The sequence below is a fragment of the Saimiri boliviensis genome, chromosome 9, assembly GCF_048565385.1.
Source record: "Saimiri boliviensis isolate mSaiBol1 chromosome 9, mSaiBol1.pri, whole genome shotgun sequence".
NCBI lineage: Eukaryota > Metazoa > Chordata > Mammalia > Primates > Cebidae > Saimiri > Saimiri boliviensis.
The window spans coordinates 19,895,575-19,918,050 of record NC_133457.1 but is presented as its reverse complement, the minus strand read 5'-3'; the positions used below and the strand labels follow the sequence as shown (position 1 = coordinate 19,918,050).

Genomic DNA, 22,476 nt, shown 5'->3' with positions numbered 1-22,476 from the left:
CTATTTGTCCTTATTTTTGTTCTAAGAAACTTTTGCCTATCCCAAGTTCACAAAGATTTTCTCCCATGTTTTCTCATCTAGTCTTTTACGATTAAGTATGTGGTTAGTTGTAGACTTTTGCAAATGTCCTTACAGTGTTAAGGAAGTTCCCTTCTGTTCTTGATATGCTAAGAGACTCATAAACGAAGCATGTATCAAATGCTTTTTCTGTATCTATTGAGATGATCATATGGTGTTTTCCTTTTTTTCTGTTAAATTGTGAATTACATTGATCATGTTTGAATTTCAAATCAACTTCATTTTCCTGAGATTTCACTGGATAATGATACAGTATCCTTTTAAATACTGCTGCATATGATTTGCTAATATCTATTGAAGATTTTCGAATCTATGTCCATGAGAAATATTAGTCAGTGGTTTCCTTTTTTTGTAATGTCTTTATCAGGTTTTGATATCACAGTAGTGGTGGCATCACAAAATGGCTTGGGAAATGTGCCCCCTCAATTTTGTAAAGAATTGATACCATTTTTTTCCTTAAGAGTTTGTTGAAATTCACCACTTAAAGTCATCTGGGCCTGCAGCAAAACCCGGATTAGAACTTCAGTTTCTTTAATAAATGTGAAGTTAATAAGGTTTTTATTTCTTCTTGAATCAGGTTTGGTTTTTATGTCTTTGAAGGAATTTGTTCATTTCATTTAAGTTGTCAAATTTATTATCAGAGGTGTTCATATTCCATTCTTATGCTTTTAGTATTTATATAATCTGTAGTAATGTTCCCTCTTTAACTCCTAATGTTGGTTTTTTTTAAAATTTTTGATCAGTCTAGCTGGAGACTTAACAGTTTTATTGATCTTTTCCAAGAACCAGCTTTTGATTTCATTGATTTTTATCTTTTGTGTTCTATTTTGTTGATTTCTCCTCTTATCCTTATTATTTTCTTCTTTCTACTTACTTTGTTTTAATTCCTCTTTTTAATCATCCGTTAAGTTGAAAGCTTTGATTGTTGATTTCAGACCTTTCTTATTTTCTAATATAAGCATTTAGAGCTATAAATCTCCCTCTAAGCACTGCTTTTGCTGCATCACATAAATTTTTATATGTCATATTTTTATTTTTTATTCTTTTCAAGATGTTTCCTAATTTCTCTTGTGTTTCTTTTCTGCTGCATAAATTATTTAGAAGTGTGTAATTTCCAAATAATTAGGAATTCCTCAGATATCTATTTTTGATTCCTAATTAAATTCCCTTGTGGGTCAGATAATATACTCTGAATGATTTCAATTTATTGACACTTGTTTAATGGCTCAGAACATGGTCTTATCTTGATGACTGTTCTGTATGTATTTAAAGACAATGTGTATTCTGCTATTGTTTGGTAGAGCAGACAACAAATGTCAATTAGATCAAGTTGTTTGGTAGCATTGTTCAATTCTCCGTCTTTACTGATTTTTTGTCTACTGGTTCTGTCAATTATTGAGAGAGAAATATTGAAACCTCTGACTATAATTGTTGATTTGTCTATTTTTCCTCACAGTTCTATTAGTTTTCACTTGATGTTTTCACTTTGAAGCTATGCTATTTGATGTCATTAAGGCCATACTCTCCAGCTGGAAAGAAGTCAGATGACTTCCAGGCCTGTGAGAACAGTACACTGTGAATTGTTTGGTTTACAACTCCCCAGTCATTTTGTAATGAAGCTTCTTTGGAATTTCCCCCTATGTCTTCATGGTGACTTACTCAGCAACGATCTCAAGGGCAGCCCTACCCCTACTCAATTTTCTGAAGCTTTCTCTTTTTTTTAAATACAATTCTCCCTCCTGCAACTCTGCTATTACAATCCCAGCTGTTTCCACCTTCTGAATTTCTAACCTCTTCAACTTGGCAAGACTGCCACACTCTGCTTGGCCATGCCACACCATCATATGAAAAGTATCCTAAGCAGAAAGCTAGTAGTATTTCAGGACTCATCTCATTTTTCTCCCTTCTCTCAGGGCTCAGAGCACTGAACTACATTTTGTTGTTCAATTACTACCAACAATTGTTCATACATTTTGCTTAGAGTGGGAAGGTATGTCTAGATCCAGTTACTCTATCGTGATTAGAAACAGAAGTCAGTAACTTTTGAAAAGAGGCTGAAGTACTGCAATATTCACAAATTTTATCTTACACAATCTGAGGAGAATTTTGAAAGGAGCAAATCCACTGAAAAATGCTGGAAATATTTAGATTTTAAGAGTTTCAGGAACCATGAAAAATAGTTTAACTAGTACCCCTGACATCAAGGGTTGATTATTCTGTTTGAATTAAGCCAGAGCTAATATTCCTAAGGACTCTAAAGGTTTTGGCTTTTAGGACTTCAGCAAATAGTGCTTATTTATGCATTCATAAATAATACATTTCTATATATTTCACATTAATTATGACCCATTTCATAACTTAGTATGTATTCATTCATCCTCTTTCTCCAGGGATAGTAGATGTAAAGCAGAAATATATTCCATGTTACATATTTGTGTTATGTGAATGTTCAGAAAAAGCCAGTCAAACTTTCATATATTAGTTACAGATAAATAATGGAATCTTCAGGAACTCTCTTTTCTTTCCTATGCCTGCTAAATATGACTTCTTCCCAGGGCTGGTCCTACCACCACGTGGAATAAAACTCTTCAAAGCTTCTGACCTACTTCTTTCCTAAATTTTTACTTCATCCCATGAGGCAGAGTTAGAATTTATAGTAGCAGAATTAAAAAGGAGAAAATAGAATAATCATGAATAATATTAGCATAGAATATTAAGTGCTTTCAATATGCCATATATTGTGTTCATTAGACAGTATAGCCTAGGTTTGCTGTAATAACAAGCAATCCCCAAAGCTCAGCGACTTATGACTTATAACAACAAAGGTTTCTTTCTTGATATTTTAGATCTTTATTGTGTGCTGGCTCTGACTTTAGTCTGTATTTTCTTTATTATGAGACTTTGAAGAATGGAGCAACAGCTGTCTGGAACGTTGCAGGTCATTATGGTAGAAGGAAAAGGGAAATACAGCAAATGGCCTACTGGCTCTTAAATCTTATTCCCCAAAATGTCCTGTATTACCTCCATTCATATTTCATTGGTTTAGTCAAGTCTCATGACCTAGGCTGACATCAGTGGGATTGGGAAGTCTAATGCTCCCCAAGGGAGGAACATCAAGTATTTGTAAACAATAAAGTAGTCTACCATACTGTGCTAAGCACTCAAATATTTTCTTCTTTTGTCTCATACCAGCCTTCTAGAAAGTATTATTATTGTTCCATTTTACAGATGAATAAACTAAGGCTCAGAGAGTGTAACCTGGAAAAAGTCAAACAATATGAAATGGTAGGGCCTGGACCCAGATTGTCTGACCCTAGTATAATTGTGTTATACTGCCATCAAAAGAGAAAAGAAAAAAAAAAGAGTTGGGAAGGAATGAGCAGAAAGAAGAGAAAGGAAGCAAGACATTAAAAATAATTGCAAGCAACTTCCTAAGGAAGTAAGATGTAGTGATAAGAAAGGGATAAGGAGAAGTAAATGGGAAAGAAGAGAGAAAGGAAAAAATTCTCTTACCTCATTGATTTCCAGTCTTCCTGCATATGTCCATCCTGCACCACATGCCTTTATCTTATACCATCCCAAGAAAGCCCAGCTCCTGTCTCTCCACATTCCAAAGGCTCTAACCCCATGATCTACCTGGAGGTTCCCCAAAGTACTAATCTATTTTAATTGATTGTTCCTTCTATACGATGCAAAAAAAAAAAAAAAAGAGTTAATCATGTAAATTTAGCATTGACAAAAACATTTCTATTCTTCATACCTGGCGTATTATGAAAATGCAAACACTTGATATTTTTCTATTGTTGTCTTTGGAAACGTGCATATCAGTGATTTGTATCTGCCCTTTGAACAAAAACCAGTATCCAAAGTTTTCTGACACAATTCTGTGAGAACTGAAGGTGAATATAACTCATTAACATAAACTTTAGAATTACAATAAAGAGGAAAAGGAAACTAGAAAATATCACTAGTGTTAATGAAAAAAACTTAAAATCGATGTTCCGTAAAATGCCCATACAAAATGAGCTGGGGAAAGAAATGCTTCTTCCAAGAGGAAATAACCAGTAAACAAATACATGGAAAGGAGTTCAACCTCACTAGTGGTATAAAAAAAAATGCAAATTAAGACAAAAATGAGGACTATTTACACTTATTAAAGGGGCACAGAACTCTTTAAATGTCACTACTTGATCATGAGTTGTTTCTTCAGTGAACTTTTTATACTCTGAAAGTGTTGGTGATACTCCTTGTAGAGAATTATATGTAACATATAACAAGGTTGTATGAGTTAAGTCAAGTCCCTGAGCTTGTCCCAGCATTCTAGCGGGGGTACCTGCAGTGGCTAGATACATTGCTGATGGAGAAATATCTATCTCAATGGAAAAGGTGGGAGCCTGTGGGTGGAAACTTCAGAGTCCCTCTGTCACTAGAGGAAATAAAAGCCTCCTCATATCTAGGCTTTTGACTTTTGATCCTACCTCTTAGAATGGATTCTGAACAAGTAATCCATAAGGGGGAAAAAAAGCCAAATAAACAAAGATTCACTGCATAATTTCTTCCAGAAAAGATTATGAAATGTATGTTGGACAACAGGAAAATAATTTAAAAGATGACATAGATATTAAAATGTTAATTACAAGGACCACACAGCAACACAGAATATGCTTCTGAAATTGTATTAATGGAAAACGGCAGAATACACTCACTGTGATTATCCACAATGGCTAAAAAAGAACAGGGTCAAACAAAAAGTTGGATCTGTTGAGGTGAAAACATTATAGGCAAAAGTTTTCTTTCATTTATTTAGATTTATTGTGTAATACAGATAGAATTTTTATGTAATAACAATTCTATTTTCGGGGTAAAGAGAAATAGGATATCTTGACCCTTTCCTACTCTGCATTGGAGGCTGCAGAATTTCATTAAACTGCAAAACCCCAAATCATGCTCATTTTTGGTATTTTCTGATAAATATATTATTAGAAGCTCACTCTAAATTTGAATTGGTCAGTCTTTTTTATAAGATGGTTTATGTTTAGATAAGTAGTTCTTCCATCAATCCAATTAACTTGGAAGATTGTAGGCAGGAATATACACCAATCATAGTGTCTACTTGTTAAATTTTAAAAATTACAGAACAAAGCATAGTAGAAACTGGCATTTTAAAATTATGATATTCACATTTTAAAAACACTCCATATATTTTTGTTTTCAACTATATTTCAAGTAATGACTCTCTACATTTCGAACAGTGATGTTTCCACGCTTCTCGATGCTCTTGTAGTGTTTTTAATTGTACTTTTTTCATATTAACAATTGGACCCATTGCATTATTTTTAAAGATGCATCACCTGAAAGGAGGTCTGGGGACTGAAGAAAAAATATTCAGCATATTATTTGGAAATATAACCAAAATACTGTTTAAAACAAATCCATCCTATGTATCCTCACTATTCTGAAACACTCTCTTACTCTTAGCACTGTATCTATCTCATCAACAGCAAAAATAGAAAAGCCAGACACAGTCTCCTAAACTGAGGGGATGGCAGAGTAGAGCAAGGGAGGAGGAGGAAGAGAAGCCATAACTTTTTGTGGCTGTCCTGGCTACGGAAAGTTAGGTTTCAACAGCAGCCTTCAAATGAGTTGTAGGCTCACTGATGGATGGGGATGGGTTAATGTGAGGAAAGTATTTTCTGCTCTGGGCTCCTACACTCAAGAGGGGAATGGGAAAAGAGTTATGTGCCCTCTAGTACTTTGGAGAACAGCTTTCTTTGTTTTTCACTTACTGAGCTTGAGGCAAATTTTCAAGATAGGTGAAGATCTAGTTCCTCCTCTCTGTTTAGTGGTTGTTCCTACCCTCAGAGGTAGCTGTGTGGAAACTGCACGAGTGTGTGTTATGTGCAGGCACGCATGTATTTGCATGGAAGGTGGGAGTGGTAGCAGAGGCAGGGGAATGAGGAAGGAGAGGAAAATCTCAGAGAGAATAATGAGGCTGTTGAGTGTGGGAGCCCAGGGCAGAAAATATTCTGGTGCTGGAGAGAGAACAGGAAGGAGTGTGTATTTGTGTGTTTCTTTTCTTAGATCCTTTCATTCAGGAGGCATCTCCCTGGAGACTGAGGAAATCGTAGGAGTCCCCTAGGGTACTGTCAGCGCTACTTGCTGAGCTTCTGGAGAAAGAGTGAAATACTAGGTAAAGGAAATGCCTCCAGCCGGCTTCCAAGCAGAGGCAGTACTGGGAAGAAAGAATAGGGAGGTCAGAGGGACCTCTGCCCTGAATAAATTGGAGACATTTCCAGATGTCCTCCCTCCCCACACTCCCAGCCTCACTGTGATAGCACTCGTCAGGAAGGACAGTTGGATTGTCCTGTGGCTCCCTGCAGATTTAGGTTAGCAGGAGGAACGCTCCTCACAGTATGCTCTCACCTTTCTTGCTCTGGCCATAACCACTAAGCCCCTCAGCTTCAAAAAAGGGCCATTCCTGTGACAACTGCTAAGTTTGGGGAATGGTCAGAGGGCTGACACTTCCCTCCCAAGGACTTCAGAAGCCCTGTCCTCTGCCAAAGACTCTCCCTGGCCCTTCTGTCCATTCTCCCAAAAGGACTGCCTGTTAGAGGCTTAGAAACAGCAGCCACTAGGGCAGAGGAAGCCTGTGAGTTTGAAACAACTACACACCACACATTTGCAACAGCCTTCTTTGCTACTGTTTTTCATTGCAAATGTGAAGTAATCCATCTGCACTCTTGCTTCTGTGGTCCTATTTATATCATTGTTTCTAGAGAAAGTGTGCTCTATGTTGCAAAAAACAAAACCTTGATAAACAAACATCTGAAACACAGAATCTTTAAAGAATAATGTCTTATAGCCTCTAGAAATGCCACCTATTTACTAAAACAAACATGTCTCATGAATCCTATGCCAGGTTTGGAAACACTGTCCATGCTTTCATAAACTGGGTCACTGCGGCTGGTGCTCTGGGATGTACAATGACAGGGCAGGAAGTGCCCTTGAATAACATAGTGAGACAGTTCCTACCTCTCTAATTCTCTCTCCTTCTGATTACAACAAGGAGGTTGTTTCAGTTTGGAGCTAATGGATTTGAACACCTTTTCAACACTTACTTGTTACTATTATTATTGTTTTAACAGGCCATATGTTCAGAGCTTTTTGTCAGGTTTCTGGCTAGAATTTAATTTGTTTGCCTTGTTTTTGTTGCATTTATTTTTATAATTAACTTCTGTTCATGGCCGTTGATATTGATCTTCCCTTTATGTTGTGATTGTGTATTTTGAAAATAAACTTAAGTCAGACATGAAAGTTCTATTTGAAGAAAGAAATAGTTACAATGTTGTGCAACATGGCAAAAGCATGTTCAAAACTTTGGGAAGCTCCCCTTTCACATATTACAGAGCACCTTGATAAAGAAAATTACTGAAAGCAAACAGTGCTCCTTGCTATCCATAGGGAACAACTAGGGTTTTTTTTTTTTTATTGTTTTTGATTTATCATGACCAATTGTTGCTGTAAAATATAATAAAAATGAATTACTACAAACATTAACATGTGCTTAGGTTTAAGGACAATGTCAAGTTGCTATAAAAGTTATTAAATCTTACTTTCTGTTTCTGTACTTGACACAGAATTCTTACAACCCCCCCATGGACCAGCATCCCATCACACTTATTTATTTATTTATTTATTTATTTATTTATTGAGATGGAGTCTCACTCTGTCTCCCAGGCTGGAGTGCAGTGATGCCATCTTGGCTTAATATCACCTCTGCCTGCAGGGTTCAAGTGATTCCCATGCCTCAGCCTCTGAATTACAGGTGCACTCCACCATGCCTGGCTAATTTTTTTGTATGTTTAGTAGAGATGGGGTTTCACCATGTTGGCCAGGTTGTTCTTGAACTCCTGACCTCAGGTGATCCTCTTGGCTTGGCCTCCCAAAGTGCTTGGATTACAAGTGTGAGCCACTGCTCCTGGCCCCATCACACTTTGGAAGTAGAAGGTGAGTTCTGCCTAAGCAAAATCAAGCAGGTTAATCCTAAGAATAGTTCAGAGGAAATACTGGCCTACCCAGGTTGAGAAAGCCCTTCACAGTGGTTTTATTCTTAGTGGCATCTAGACATTCTTTCATTTATCCAAAAGAGAGTATCTACTATGTGCAAGACATTACACAAAACTCCGGGAGATAGGGATTGAGGACAGTAGAAAAGGATGACTATAACAAGAGATAAGTTAAAAATAAATAAATAATAACCCCAGGAAGCTTATAATGTATTACAGAAGACAGAATATATATTACAAAGCAATTGATTGTTAGGAACCATGAGTAAGAGTCTAAATATAATAGAAATGTAATGTAATACAATCAGTACTTAGTCTGTGCCAATCCATGCACTTCCCTGTTCTCTAATGCCTCAGAGAGATATCCTCAAGGCAGGTAGTTGAGGTGGGCACTGCTGTCACTGGATCAAGCAAGTGGAGGGTGGTCATTAGCCAGAATGGCTAGAATACTTCTGAGAGAGGCCTTTAACAATTCATCATAGCAATAATCCAATCTAGGAAGTTTAGTTTTTTATTTTCCACAAGGCCATCGTGAAGACAAGCAGGAGTGTGAGAATTTATTAGCCATAATTTGTAAATGTAAATTAACAAGTCTGCATTTCTACAATTTTTTTGTTTGCCTGGGTTGTTTCTGACTGCAGCTTTGTCTTAGTGACTAGATCTGCCCATTCCACCCAACTGGGAAATCCCCCTGCCTTTTCCCAGTATTGGGTAGACCTGGGGCTACATGTGGCTGAGTGCAAAATGAAAGACAAGCCACTAGACCTGTAATCCCAGCAGTTTGGGAGGCCAAGGTGGGCAAATCACCTAAGGTCAGGAGTTCGAGACCAGCCTGGACAATATGGTGAAATCCTCACCTGTACAAAAATACAAAAATTAGCTGGTGTGATAGTGGCTGCCTGTAGTCCCAGAATTGCTTGCCTCAGCCTCCCCAGTAGCTGGGACTACAGGCAACCTGGGAGGTGGAGGTTGCAGTGACCTGAGGTCATGCCACTGCGCTCCAGCCTGGGCAACAGAGCAAGACTCCCATCTCAAAAAAAAAAAAAAAAAAGAAAGGAAAGAAAAAAAAAAAAAGAAAAGAAAAGAAAGGAAAAAAAAGAAAGAAAAGAAAGAAAAAGAAAGAAAGAAAGAATTCATGAGTTGAAGTCTAGGGAATAATAGAACTATTGAAAATGTTCCCATTTTAAAGGAACTTTCTATGTGCAGCTGGAAGTACTATTTGGGTTATGGGACAAAAAGAAGACGTAAATTCATGATTTTATAATTTGGTAAAAGGTATTAAAATATTCACAGGAAAGGCTAATAAAATGCACATGAAATTAAAAAATACAAAGAGATGACAAGATCAGTTGCCAAATTCATTTATTCATTCCCCAAAATATTTATTGAATGTCTACTATTTGCTAGGTGCTGTTTCAGTGCTACAAATCAACAAAAACAAACAAACAAATGAACGAACAAATTCCTGCTCATGTAGAACTTACATTCTAGTGTGGGAGACAGATAAAACCAATTTAATTGAATATATAGCATGTTAGATGTTGACAACTGCAATAGATTTGATACCATCTAACAACAGAGAAAAAATTTTTTTTTAAGTATATGGAATGTAAGGGACTACGCATGAAGGAGAAAGGGAAATTAGTGTTTAATAGGGGGACCTGGGAAAGTCTTGCTAAGAAGGTACCACTTAAGTAAAGATGTGATGGAGTTGAGGGAGTGAGCCATGACGATATCTGAGGAAGAGCCTGTGGGCAGAAGGAATAGCAAGTCCAGAGGCCTGAGACAGGATCATGCCAAAAAGATTCCAGGAAGGAGAAAGAAAGTAAGAAAGTAAGGAAGGAAAGAAGGAAGGAAGAGAGGGAGAGAGGGAGGAAAAGTCCTTCACAGTGGTTTTATTTTTAGTGGCATGTAAACATTCTTTCATTTATTCTTTCATCTCTTCAAAGAAAGGAAAGAAAGAGAAGAAAAGAGAAGAAAGAAAAGAAAGAAAGAGAAAGGAAGGAAGGACGGGAGAAAAGAATTAACCAAACCAACAAGAAACAGGACAGAATGATTGGAGCACAATAAGTAAGAGAGAGGGCTGTAGGAAATGAGGTCAGAGAAGCAATCAGAAATCAGAAGATGTGCGAAAGACTTTGTTGGCCACTGTAGTGACTTTGGCTTTCTGTGGAGTGAGATGAGTAGTAACCATCAGGGGATTTGGAGCAGCAAAGTGACAATGTGCTGACTTGCATTTTAAGAGGATCACTCTGGCTGCTGGTGTGAGAATGGACCATAGAGGATCAAGTGTAAAAAAGTAGGGAGGGCTATTAGGTGGGTAATGCCATAAGCCAGGTGAGAGATAAGGAAGCTTGGTTCAGAATCACAGCAGTAGAAGTAATAAGAAGTGGTGAAACTCTGGATATATTTTGAAACTAAAAGCTGAGAGCATGAAAAACTGGAGGCAACATGAGTGATGCCAACCCTACGTGAATTTCGCTGTTTCTACTCCCAGGGCATCAGTAAGCCTATAAGCATCTGTACCAGGCTCTAGCACAAAATAGTTACTCAATAAATATTTATTGGATCAAGGAATGGGCTGTGCCAGAAGAAGAAAAGACTTTGGGAGGAGAGATTTGGGGATATGAAGGGAAGCTAGAGCTCACGTTTGGCTGTGCTAAGTTTGAGATCATTATTAGCATCAAGTGAATAGGCAGTTTGATTTCTAGGTTAGGAGTTTAGTGAAAGATTAGACTTCTATAAATTTGGGAATCATCAGTATTGGGATAGCATTAAACGCCATGCAATTAGATGAGATCACCAAGAGAGTTAATGCAAAAGAAATGAGAAAAGGTTGAAGGACTGAGACCTGGGACACTTCAACATTTAGATGTTATAGAGATGAAAAGGCACCAGCAAAGACAACAGAGGACATTAAAAGCAAGGTAGGAGACAAAGCAGATAAGTGTGGTATTCTGGAACCTAATGATCAACTCTGTTAATGTTGCTCAAGAGCCAAATAAGATGAAGGCTAAGAACTGGCCACTGGATTTAGCAGTGTAGTAGGGCCTGGAGATTTTGACAAATGCAATATGGATGGAGGGATGGGAGCAAAAGCCTGATTAGAGTAGGATCTACACAGAGGGAGAAAGTCAGAGCTAATGGAGGAAGAGGAAATGAGAAGAGAGGAATTGGAGGCAACTATCACAGACAACTCTTTTGAGTTTTGGTATAAAAGAGATACATGAAAGAAGCAGTAGAATCAAGACAGATTTTTTTTGTTTGTTTACTCTAAGTTTTATAGGCCAATGAGAAAGATCTAAGCTGATGAGAAAAATCTTGTAGAAAGAAAAAAACTGATGATGCAGGACAAAGGAGAACTGTTGAAGAACTGTCCTTCAGTAGGTGAGAAGCAATAGGATCAAATGCACACTTAGATCTTTGTTAGAATCATCCATAGTAATGAAAGAGGGCAGAGTTTGGATGCATGTGCTGGTGGGCGGTAGATGCGTTGGTGGGAACTTGTAGAGATTCTTTTCTGATTGGTTTCATTTCCTCAGTGAAAATGAAAGGTTATCAGCCTAGCCTGGGGATGAAGTTTTGAAGAGAGAAAGAAGGGTATGAAATAGTTATCTAGGAGAGTAGAAATTTGAATGGATCGGGAAAATGGAACATGCTTCTCGGGCCATATAAAAGACACTACATAGGTTTATGATTATAAATTTATATTGTGTTCTACAGTTTACAATTGTGTTATTTTATCTGAAGTCTACCTGGGGTAGAACAAAAATTATTGGCTCCAACTTGTAGATAAGAAAATTGATTCTCTGAAAGATGTAGGTCCTTGCCAAGGTCACCTAACTGGTTAGCAGGGAGCAGTGTGACCCAGTTCCTGTAACACTTGGCTTAGTTATTTTACTCTCTGTGTTGGCCAGGGGCTAATGAGTACTATGAGAGCAGAGATAAAAGATTACTCAGGGTCAGAGTTGCCTGAGAAAGCTTCGTGTAGGAAGTAAAGGGACTAGAAGGAGCCAGGACTTCCAGATGAAGACCAGCAAAGAATCCATGCCAGGTTGAACAGGAACAGTGGAAAAAAAACTTGTAAGGAGTGTTTGATAGACAGTGAATAAACCAATTTGGTTGCTAGAGAGGGCAGAATTCCAGACAGATGTCTTTGAGGCTGGATCCAGCCTGCAGATATAATTTATTTGCTCTGCACCTTACTTTTTGTTTTGAGCCAACATTTAAAAACTCAGAAAATTTTGCCTAAATATTTATATTTCTAGCTACTGTTGAATAAAGAGAACATCTGGCAACCTTTGGCCCAAATTTCTTTATAGCAATGCCCACCTTTCGCCTTTAAACAGCACTCACGCTCTTCCATTTGCCACAGTCCCTGCTACTCCTTACTGTTTATATAGGACCCATATTATTCACTTCTATTATCTTCCCAGCCCTGCTTGGCATTTGAGTCTTAGCCCTATTTTATGAATTCTATGGCTTAAAAGGTAGATTGTAGTCAAAGTTGAGTTCCAAGCTGAGGAATTTGGTCTTCCTCCTATAGGAAAAAGAGAGCCATTAATAATTTTTTTTTTTTTTTTTAAGACAGAGTCTCATTTACTGTGTTGCCCAGGCTAGAGTGTAGTGGTGCGATCTTGGCTCACTGCAACCCCTGCCTCCCAGGTTCAAGTGATCCTCCTGCTTCAACCTCCCAAGTAGCTGGGATTATAGGCACCCACCACCATGTCTGGCTAATTTTTGTATTTTTAGTAGAGACAGGGTTTTACTATGTTGGCCAGGTTGGTCTCAAACTCCTGACCTCAAGAGATCTACCCACCTCAGCCTCCCAAAGTTCTGGGATTACAGGCCTGAGCCACCGCACCCAGACCCATTTTTGAGAAGGGAAGCCAAAGCTTAAAATAGCTCTTTCAAAATGATTCTGAAAAAATATTCTGATTTTTGTTTGAGGCTGGGAATGAGGATAGGAAAGTAAAGGCAAGGGGTTCGAACCTCATTGCCTGGTGCTATGGTCTGAATGTATCTCCCCCAAATTCTTATGAAACTTAATCACTGATGTGATAGTATTAAGAGATGGGGCCTTTAGGAAGTGATTAAGTCATGAGGACAGAGCCCTTGTGAATAGATTAGCAACCTTATAAGAGAGCTTGGAGGAAACACTGTAGGCCCTTTTGCACTTATGTCTTCCATTATGCAAGGTCAGAGTGTTTGTCCCCTCAGGAAGAAGCAGAGTTCAAGGCACCATCTTGGAAGCAGAGACCTGGCTCTCACCAGACACCTAACCTACTAGTGCCTTAATCTTGGACTTCCAAGCCTCCTTGAAACAGCATAAATAGAATAAATTGCTATTCTTCATAAATTACTCCACCTTGGGTGTTTTGTTAGTGCTGCACAAACAGACTATAAAACACCTGGGGAAATGGGAGCTAGGAGCTGGCTGCAGCGTGTGGAATTGGTGGGCTTGGCCCATGTGGCTTCTAGACATTAAGGTCAGGGTTGGCAGGTTTGGGCAGTGCAGGGGTGCACAGGGAACCAAACCTGGACTGGAAATGCATGGTCATCAGTGAGGTTAGGTTAGCTGGCTCAGAGCCTGGAGGAAATCCTTGAAGCAGAGATATAGGAAAAGGGGCCTTGAGTAAGATCCTATAAGTAGGAAAGTTACCAACAAAGAGGTCAAAATGATTCTGGCCATGTAGGTAAAGGCTGGACCAGGAACATGGTTGTGGCAATGGACACAGCGGGAGAGATGTCAGAGCCATTTAAAAGAAGGATTCAATAGGAACTTTGTGAATAGTTGAAAGGGGGACTGAAGAAGGAAGGAAAAAACAACTCTAAGGCTTCTAACTTCAGGGCTCAAGAAAATAGTGGTGCCATTAACAGATGTAGAAAAGTGAAGAGGAGAATGAAGTTTTTAAGTATATGAGTTGTAAGTTGCCTTAAGAATGCCCAGAAAGCATTGGAAGGAGAGTTTCTAGAGAAGTCTAGGCTGAAAGTAAATATTAGGATATCATCTGCACAGAGGGAAGAGATGAAGATGAAGGAAAGACAGAGGGAGAGGAGTAGAGGAAAGAGCTGAAGAGTGAGGAGTGAATCTTTAGGCATATTTATACTTAGGAATCCCATGAAAGTATCAGAGATAATAATAGAAGAATTTAGCTCCATGCTGATCAAAGGGAAAGACGTGGTGCTAAGTTAGATCAAATTCTGCAAAGACTGAAGAGAATGAGGACTGAAAAACAAAGACAGAGCCAGAGGAAAGTGTTTGCTAGAAAGAAGAGCTACAATTTATTCATTTGACAAATATTTATTGAGAACTTAGCCCTTATCCAGGCCCTGAACAAACCAAGTTGGGCAGAGTGGAGATCTATCCTCAGGGATCTTACATTCTACTGGAGAACACAGGCATAATACAAGTGACAATTGTGGCCAACTCTGTGAAGAAAAATGAAGCAGGGCAAGAGGGTAGAGAGGGACCAGAGGATTTAGAAAGGCCTTTCTGAGGAGGTGACATTCAAAAAGAACTCTAAAGGAAGTGAGGGAGTTGGCCATGCAAATATCTGGGGGAGAGCATTCCAGGCAGAGGAGAAAGCAAGGGCAAGGCTTGAGTCTGGCACATGCTTAGTGGGTGTGAAAACAGCAGAAAGGCCAACGTGACTGGAGAGCAGGAGTAAAGAGGGATACAGGGGCCAGATTATTGAAGACCACGTGGGTCATGCTAAGGACTTCAGATGTTAGCCTAAGTATGAGATGCCTATTGGAGGGCTGAAACCAGGCAGTGATATGATGTTATTTATGCTGGAACAGAACTGGATGTTTGTTTCTGGCTGTCTGTGACTTGGAGAGGGAGTAGGGAGAGGGCATGAGTATGAGCAGGAAGCTAAAAGGCTCTGACAGTAGTTGAGATGAGAGATGGCAGTTTGGAGCAGGAGGAGTGGTGGTTTGGAGCAGGAGAAGTAGCCAGATGATGCTACGAGATGAAGCTATCACAGAGGGAGATCTTGCAGATCCTATAAAGAGGAGGAGGAGAGAAACTTCCATGAACAAATAAAATCTACACTCGGGCTGTTTAGAAGTTCTGAGGTGCAAAGAAGCCAAGGTACCATAGCCTTCATTCCAACCACTTTTGTTTGTTTTTGTGTTGCAGATCTCCATGGAATGGCTGTTAATATTAGTGGAAGGTAAATAGGCCAATGTTAAAAAAAAAAAAGCTCTCTCAGGGAGGAAACTTGATTGTATGCCTTTGGTTGACAGCAAGAAAACACTGACCTCTCCCGACCTCAGGTACAGGTCTAGAGTAGAGGGCTTATCTCATCCTAAGAGTTTTAAGAATAACACCTTATGACATTCTCCTTCTTAGCCCTGACTCCATGGTTTCTTGGATCTGGAAGGTGAGATGTTAGGGAACTCCTATGACCCATCACTCTCTTGTTCCATCCCTCTAGTTAGTTTAGTCCATCTCGCTCTCTAGTCTGCACACTGGCACTGAGTCAAAATTCTTAAAGTACTGCTTGGAGCATGTCAGGCCTCTTCTCAAAAACCTTCAGGAGTCATTCTTATTTGCCAAGTTGAAGTAAGTGCTGCTTCTGTTTGGCCCCCGCGTACCTTTGGGTCCTGTTGGCCTCCTCCTTATTCCAAGACCTAGTCAAGTTGTCACGGCTTGCTTTTCTCCAAACACATATCCTCTTTCCCCACCTCAGTGTCTTTGCTCCTACTGTCCTCTAATCCTTCCCTACCTCGTAAAAATCTACCTACCATTCAAAATCCAATTCTGATACCACTTTTGCCATGAAGTCTTTTGAATGTGATTATCCTCCTTGAAATCCTTTCACAACCAGGTGTCCCCAAACTTTTTACACAGGGGGCCAGTTCACTGTCCCTCAGACCATTGGAGGGCTGCCACATACCGTGCTCCTCTCACTGACCACCAATGAAAGAGATGCCCCTTCCTGAAGTGCGGCGGGGGGCCAGATAAATGGCCTCAGGGGGGCCGCATGCGGCCTGTGGGCCGCACTTTGGGGATGCCTGACTTAACATTATTTATCAGAGTACTTGCTAGATTGTTTGTGTGTTGGGGGGGTTAGGTTATCTGTGTGCTTTGTCTGATTCTCTCCTCTCTCCCTACATTTGACTGATACTTCAAGGGCATAACACCTTTTTTTCCTCTTGTTTGTATCAACTGAGGTCCTTAGCACAAGGTCTTGAATTTTTCAGGCGGTCAACAAATACTGAACTGGATTGCTTTTCAGATGAGACAAACAAGAATTCTGAAAGAAGTTAGAATGTGGGAAGAGAGACTTGTGAGCAAGCGGTCACAAATGTTGGAATGTACTGTGAGGATAAACAGAGGGACAGCCAGTAGGATGAGTGCAGGCATGGTAGGCAGCCAATCATGTGGGCCTAGGAGTGAAGGAGCTGCAGGCCTGAAGCCAGGACTGCAAGGCCTCCCTCCCACATGTGACCTGCTGCCTGGAAAAGCCACCCTGAGAGTCCCACAGACCATATGAGTTATGGGTGGCTGCTTTCACTTGAGACAATTTACTCTCCTCCCATAAGCTCTTTCAGGTGGCTTGGGAAGCCCCTGTTACCAGTCCTTTTTTTTTTTTTTTTTTTTTTGAGATGGAGTTTCACTCTTGTTGCCCAGGCAGGAGTGCAAAGGTGCAATCTTGGCTCACTGCAACCTCCACCTCCTGGGTTCCAGCGATTCTCCTGCCTCAGCCTCCCAAGTAGCTGGTATTACAGATATGTTCCACCATGCCTGGCTAATTTTGTATTTTTGGTAGAGACAGGGTTTCTTCATGTTGGTCAGGCTGGTCTCGAACTCCTGACCTCAGATGATCCCCTTGCCTTGGCCTCCCAAAGTCCGTCATTTTTATATGACAGCTGCATGGGCAGAACAGCTGGCCCTCTTCACTCTATTAATGCGTGTGTCTACTCCTAGCTATAAAGGTCTCAGTCCACCATGCCAGTGCCCAGCTTCCTCTCTTTTGTTTATTCTGATTCTCTAACCGTTTATCATCATGAAATTACCCCAAATCTGTGACCTGCACCTAACCATCAAAATAACTTGGCTCAATAGACTTCAAATTCCCAAACAGATATTTTGGCTGTTAGAGCATGAAAGGATCTCAACAGTTACTGAATTCAGCTGCCCCCAGCTAGACTGAAAAGCAGAATTAGCTGTGTAACTTCTGTATGGCCCACATCTGGAAATTCTGATTTAGTAGGCTGTGGTGGGCCCTGTTCTAGTCCATTTGTGTTGTTATAAAGGAATACCTGAGGCTGGGCAATTTACAAAGAAAAGTTTATTTGACTCACAGTTCTGTAGGCTGTACAAGAAGCATGGCACGAGCATCTGCTTCTGGTGATGGCTTCAGCTGTTTCCACTCATGGTGGAAGGGGAAGAGGAGCTGGTGTGTGCAGAGGTCACATAGCCAGAGAGGAAGCAAGGCAGGGTTTGGGAGGAGGCGCCAGCCTCTTTTTAACAACCAAGTGTCATGGTAACTAATAGAGCAAGAAATTACTCATTACCTCAACAACTGGCACCAAGCCATTCATGAAAGATCTGCCCCTATGACCCAAACACCTCCTATTAGGCCCCCACCTCCAATATTGGGGATCGAATTTCAACAAGAGGTTTGTAGGGGTCAAATATCTAAACCACAGCAGGCCCGGAATCTGAATTTTAACATGCCTTCTAATTGGTTCTCACAGAGCCCGTGTCTCCCTGATGTAATCCCCTCACTGATCTCATAGATAAGGCCTCTGAGACAGAGCATTTGGTTGCCTGGTTCAAAGTCACACTGCTGCTGTTAATAACAACCAACACTGTCTTCACACTTCACAGGGTACATTATTTCATGTGATTCTCCAATACTTGCAAGGCTGGTATTAAAGGATCATCCCCATTTGACAGGAAGAAAGGAAGGTGCAGAGCAGGCAAATGAGTTGTTTCAGGTCTCACTGTTAATGAACGAACTAGAACTCATGTTCAGATTTCATAAGCCTCAGTCCTGCCATCGTTTCACTAAAAAATAAGGATCCTGAGCCCAAATAGGTGTTGGTGGGTGGGGCTGGGTGAGGAGGACATTTTAAACCAAATTCCACACAGTTCTGGCTCCGTATTGCTTGCTGTCACCTAAAATAAATGAGTAGTATGCAAAGGCATACGTCAACTTAATGTGAGATTTACAAGTTTTATAATGATTGATTGAAACTTTTAAACAGATTTTTAATTATGAAAGTGTTCAGATACACAAAATAAGAACAATTAGAATAATCCTATTTGCCCTAAAATTATTCTATTCTTTTTTGCCTTATTAGGGCAATAGAATAATTCTGTTTAATAGAAAATACCTATTTATCCAACTTCCAGGTTCAGTAACAATCACAATTTTGCTACATTTACTTTATCTGGCCTCCTTTATTATTTTTCTTTGCTGAAGTTCTTAAATTGAAATATTTTAAAACAAACTCCAGTCATTGTGTCGTTTCTTCTCTTCATACTTCAGGATGCATCTTGTAGCAATACCTGACCTAAAGGAGTGTGACTTAGCAAGTAGAGCCCCCTCCACCCACCCTATACCAGGAGCATAGCATATCTGCCTGGGTGCCCTAGCAGGCATCTGCGTGTTGCACTCTGGCACTAGGTGTAGGTTCTCAATCATCCTGGCTGGAAAACACATTTTGGGCTTCTTCTAAACTCTCTGACCATTCGGGGGTTGATTTAATTCAGTTCCAGCTTGTCAGTTGCTGCTGAGTGCCACCTTGCCTGCTTTAACGACTGTCAGGAAAAGAGGTAGAGAAGCTACCTCCAGGAAAATTACTCAATTCCCGGTTCACCAACAGAACTGTAACTAACTCCCTTCCCACGGTAAGATGCAGGACATCTATTCCTGCTGCCATAGACCTGAGGCACAATCATAGATAAAGGAGTCAGAGTGTCTAGCATACATCAGGCGGAAGTGAGTGGTTATTATTTTTTGGCAAGCATGTGTGTAATATCTGCCTGATGCTGGGGTATTAACCAGTCACATTAAGATGAAAGTTGTTCTAATGCCACCTTTGCAGAAGTAAGGAGGCATGATGAGGGGAACCTCATGTATTTCACTTTGTTCAGGCTGTCCTCCTGCTACATACCACCAGCTATTCCCATCAGTACTAATAAAATCAAAAGCTAGAGCCCTAAAATCTGGAGTTAAACAGATCTACAGCTTTTATCCTGGCCTTTGGCACTGCTTCAACCAAAGCCATGTGTGGACTTCCCTTTGTCTGCCTGGCCAGCACCCCTACCTCCCTGCCAACCCCAGTGAGGCATTCTTAGGAAGCTCTTGAATGACAGTCCACAGAGATTCTTCAGCATTCATTGTGCTGACACACCAACCAACATAGGCTGGACACAGGAGCCACAACTTTGGGTTAAGTTACCCGCACTTCTATTTCTGGGAGACTGCAGCATATATGTGTGCTAAAATGCTTTTGGAAAACAGGAGTAGCCAAGCTCAACACATTTTAACCAACACCTACTAGTTTCCACTTTTAATTCGAGTAACCAATACTTAATTATTTAGTAGCTGTGTGAGGACTGCAGTCCTGGATTCTGCCATCAACATGCTGATATCTGACACCTATTGACTCGCCTAATTAAATTCTTCTCTCACAGGATCACATTCCTGTTTTTACGTGGGTGAACAGGGACTGAGACAAATCAGTGCTGTAGTTATTTTTCAACTTAGAAGGAAATTGTTGTCATTTGACACCTAGATGCATAACTCAAATTGAAAATAAACTACATATATCATCGTTTATAGAGTATAGGCTATGTCTTTGTGATGCAGGGACCACCACTCAAAAATAATTCAGTTGGAACAATCACTGAATTTTTGTAAAGGAAGATTTGGCTGGGGTTGCCACCATGTCATGACCAATGACAGGCACCACCTGTTAAATCTACCTTATTTGAATCAGGGTGGAGACTAGGAAGAGGCCAAATGAGGTGGCTAGGACACAAAATTTAAGAAGGCATCTGCTCTCCGGTCATGCAACTGTTGACCCTATGCTTGCACAACTCTGAGAATGAGTGCCTCCTTAAATGTTGCACCCTAGGCTCTTTATTTGCCTCACCCTAGTCTCAGCCATGTTGTGGACTGGGGTCAGCTGAGGACATACTAATCACCTTGTTAAGTTACAGAGTCTCCCAGTTCAAATTTGAGAGATTCAGATTCAGTATAACTGGAGTGAGGTCCATGAATCACTTAAAATAAGCTTCCTCAGGTAATCCTGATAGTCATCCAGGTTTAGAATCACTGATGAAGTGTTTATAATACCACAATTAGAAGACTGCCTTCCCTGAAATTTAGTGTTACTAGCTCCAAGTGAAAGCATTGGGTTCAATTCTGTTTTCTCCATGTAAAAGGTACTTGGAGTTTGACTCTTATAAAGATTTTGTTCAGGTGCAAGTAACATAAAATTCTACTAACAATGGCTTAAACAAATAAGGTGTTTTTTTTTAATATATAACTAAAAGTCTGCAGGTAGGTTACTGCTGGTATTAGGCCTCATCTCTGTGATTTTCTTGAACTTTTCTCAAGTGTGTTTTGCTCATGGTCCCAAAATGGCAGCAGAGGCTTCACAGATTACCTACCCCCAACACTGTAAGGAAAGAAGAAGCAGAAGTGCATGGCCAGCCATGTGTTTTCCCTTGTGCCAAGAAAGGAAAGTTTGTCCGAGAAACCACCTCTTCTCCGTAGAACTCTGCTGGATGGCAATGGCTTGAACTGGGTCACACAACCACCTGCTGTTGGAGGAAGGGCGGGAAATCAGGGAACAGACTTATCATAATGGGCTTAGACTAGTGCTTCTCGAACTCTAGCAAATACTGAAATCCCTTGGAGGGCTTGTAAAACACAGATTGCTGGGCTCCACCCCCAGAGATGCTGATTCAGTAGGCCTGGGTTAGGATCTGAGAATTTCTATTATTTAAATCTCTCAGTTGATGTGGATGTTTCTGGACTTTAAAAAACACTTTGAGAATCACTGACCTCTGCCAATGGCCCTCAACTCTGGCAGTGCATTAAAAACACTGGAGAGCATTTTTATAGACACCATTTCCCGGTCCCACCCCTAGGTGTTCTGATTTAATTTGTTGGTGGAATCCAGGCTTCCTTATAGTCAAAGTTCTTTAGGTGATTCTAATGGTAGCCGAACTAGAAGCCACTGTTTTAGACCAGTCCTGATTTCTTTTTTGGAACTATTATCAAGGTTCTATTAGCAAAGAGAAAGAGAATGGGTAATAGGCTGCAGCAGGTTCAGATAATGGTTTCCAAACTTGCTGCACTTTTGCAGCACTTGGGAATCTTTTTAAAAAACCCCACTTTAGTACATACCCCCGGCACTTAAATCAAAATCTCTTGGGGTGGGACAGGGGTATCAGTAGTTTTTGAAGCTCTAAGGTGATTCTAATGTGCAGACAAGTCTGGGAACTCCTAGGTTAAAAGAAGATTGCTGCAAAGATGATTATATCTGATAAATATTTAAAAGGAAGGTGTGAAGGGATGTTATTAATATTTGGATTGTAAATGAGAAACCTGAAGATTAATTTAATTATGAGTATGCAAGATAATTTTATAAAGAATACTGTTGTCCCTCTGAACTGAAGAACAGCGAGGAGGAAATGGGATCAACCTGGTCAGAACCTTTGGGTTAGATGCAAAAAGAAATTTTCTAGTGGAAAATTGTTGAAATGAAATGTAGTATGGTAAGAATGTGGTTGTGCAATCCTGTCATCGAAGAGCTATAAAAATAGTATAGATTCTCATCTGCTTAGAATGTTTTAATGTCATTCTTTCTGAAGGTGAAGAGGTGGATGAAATGACCTATCTAGCTTTCTTCTTTGAGAATTTCCTCTTTTACTCCTCTTCTTCTCATTTCACATCTCAACTTAAAAGGCAGACCTCTGCATTAGCAATTCAAAGAAAACATAACCTTTGCCCACCTATCTGCTTGAATGGGTAAAATATCTGGCAGGTAGTAATAGGTTGAGATGCCACTAGCTCAAACTGCTTAGATCTCTAAAAGGCTATTTTGAGCTGCTGGATGACAAATATACTGCCAAATAGAGAGGGCCATCCTCATTTGTTTTGAATATGTTCCTGTGTTTAAAATGTAAATGCTGTACTTAAGGATGATTCGCCACTGTGTCTGGCTCCTGCTACATGCGTGCACACACACAAAACCAAAACAGCTATTTTCATGCCACATATGAATGGCATGTAAATAAATATAGCTATAATTAAAATGTGTTCTTTGTGCATGAAAATGTCACTGGCTGTTGTGA

General features: G+C 40.0%; 1 protein-coding gene across 2 annotated transcripts in view; it reads left to right on the top strand.

Annotated features, from left to right (window-relative positions):
- SSR3 (signal sequence receptor subunit 3) overlaps positions 1–22,476 on the top strand; it is a 270,342-nt gene that overhangs the window by 156,801 nt on the left and 91,065 nt on the right. The window lies entirely within an intron of this gene.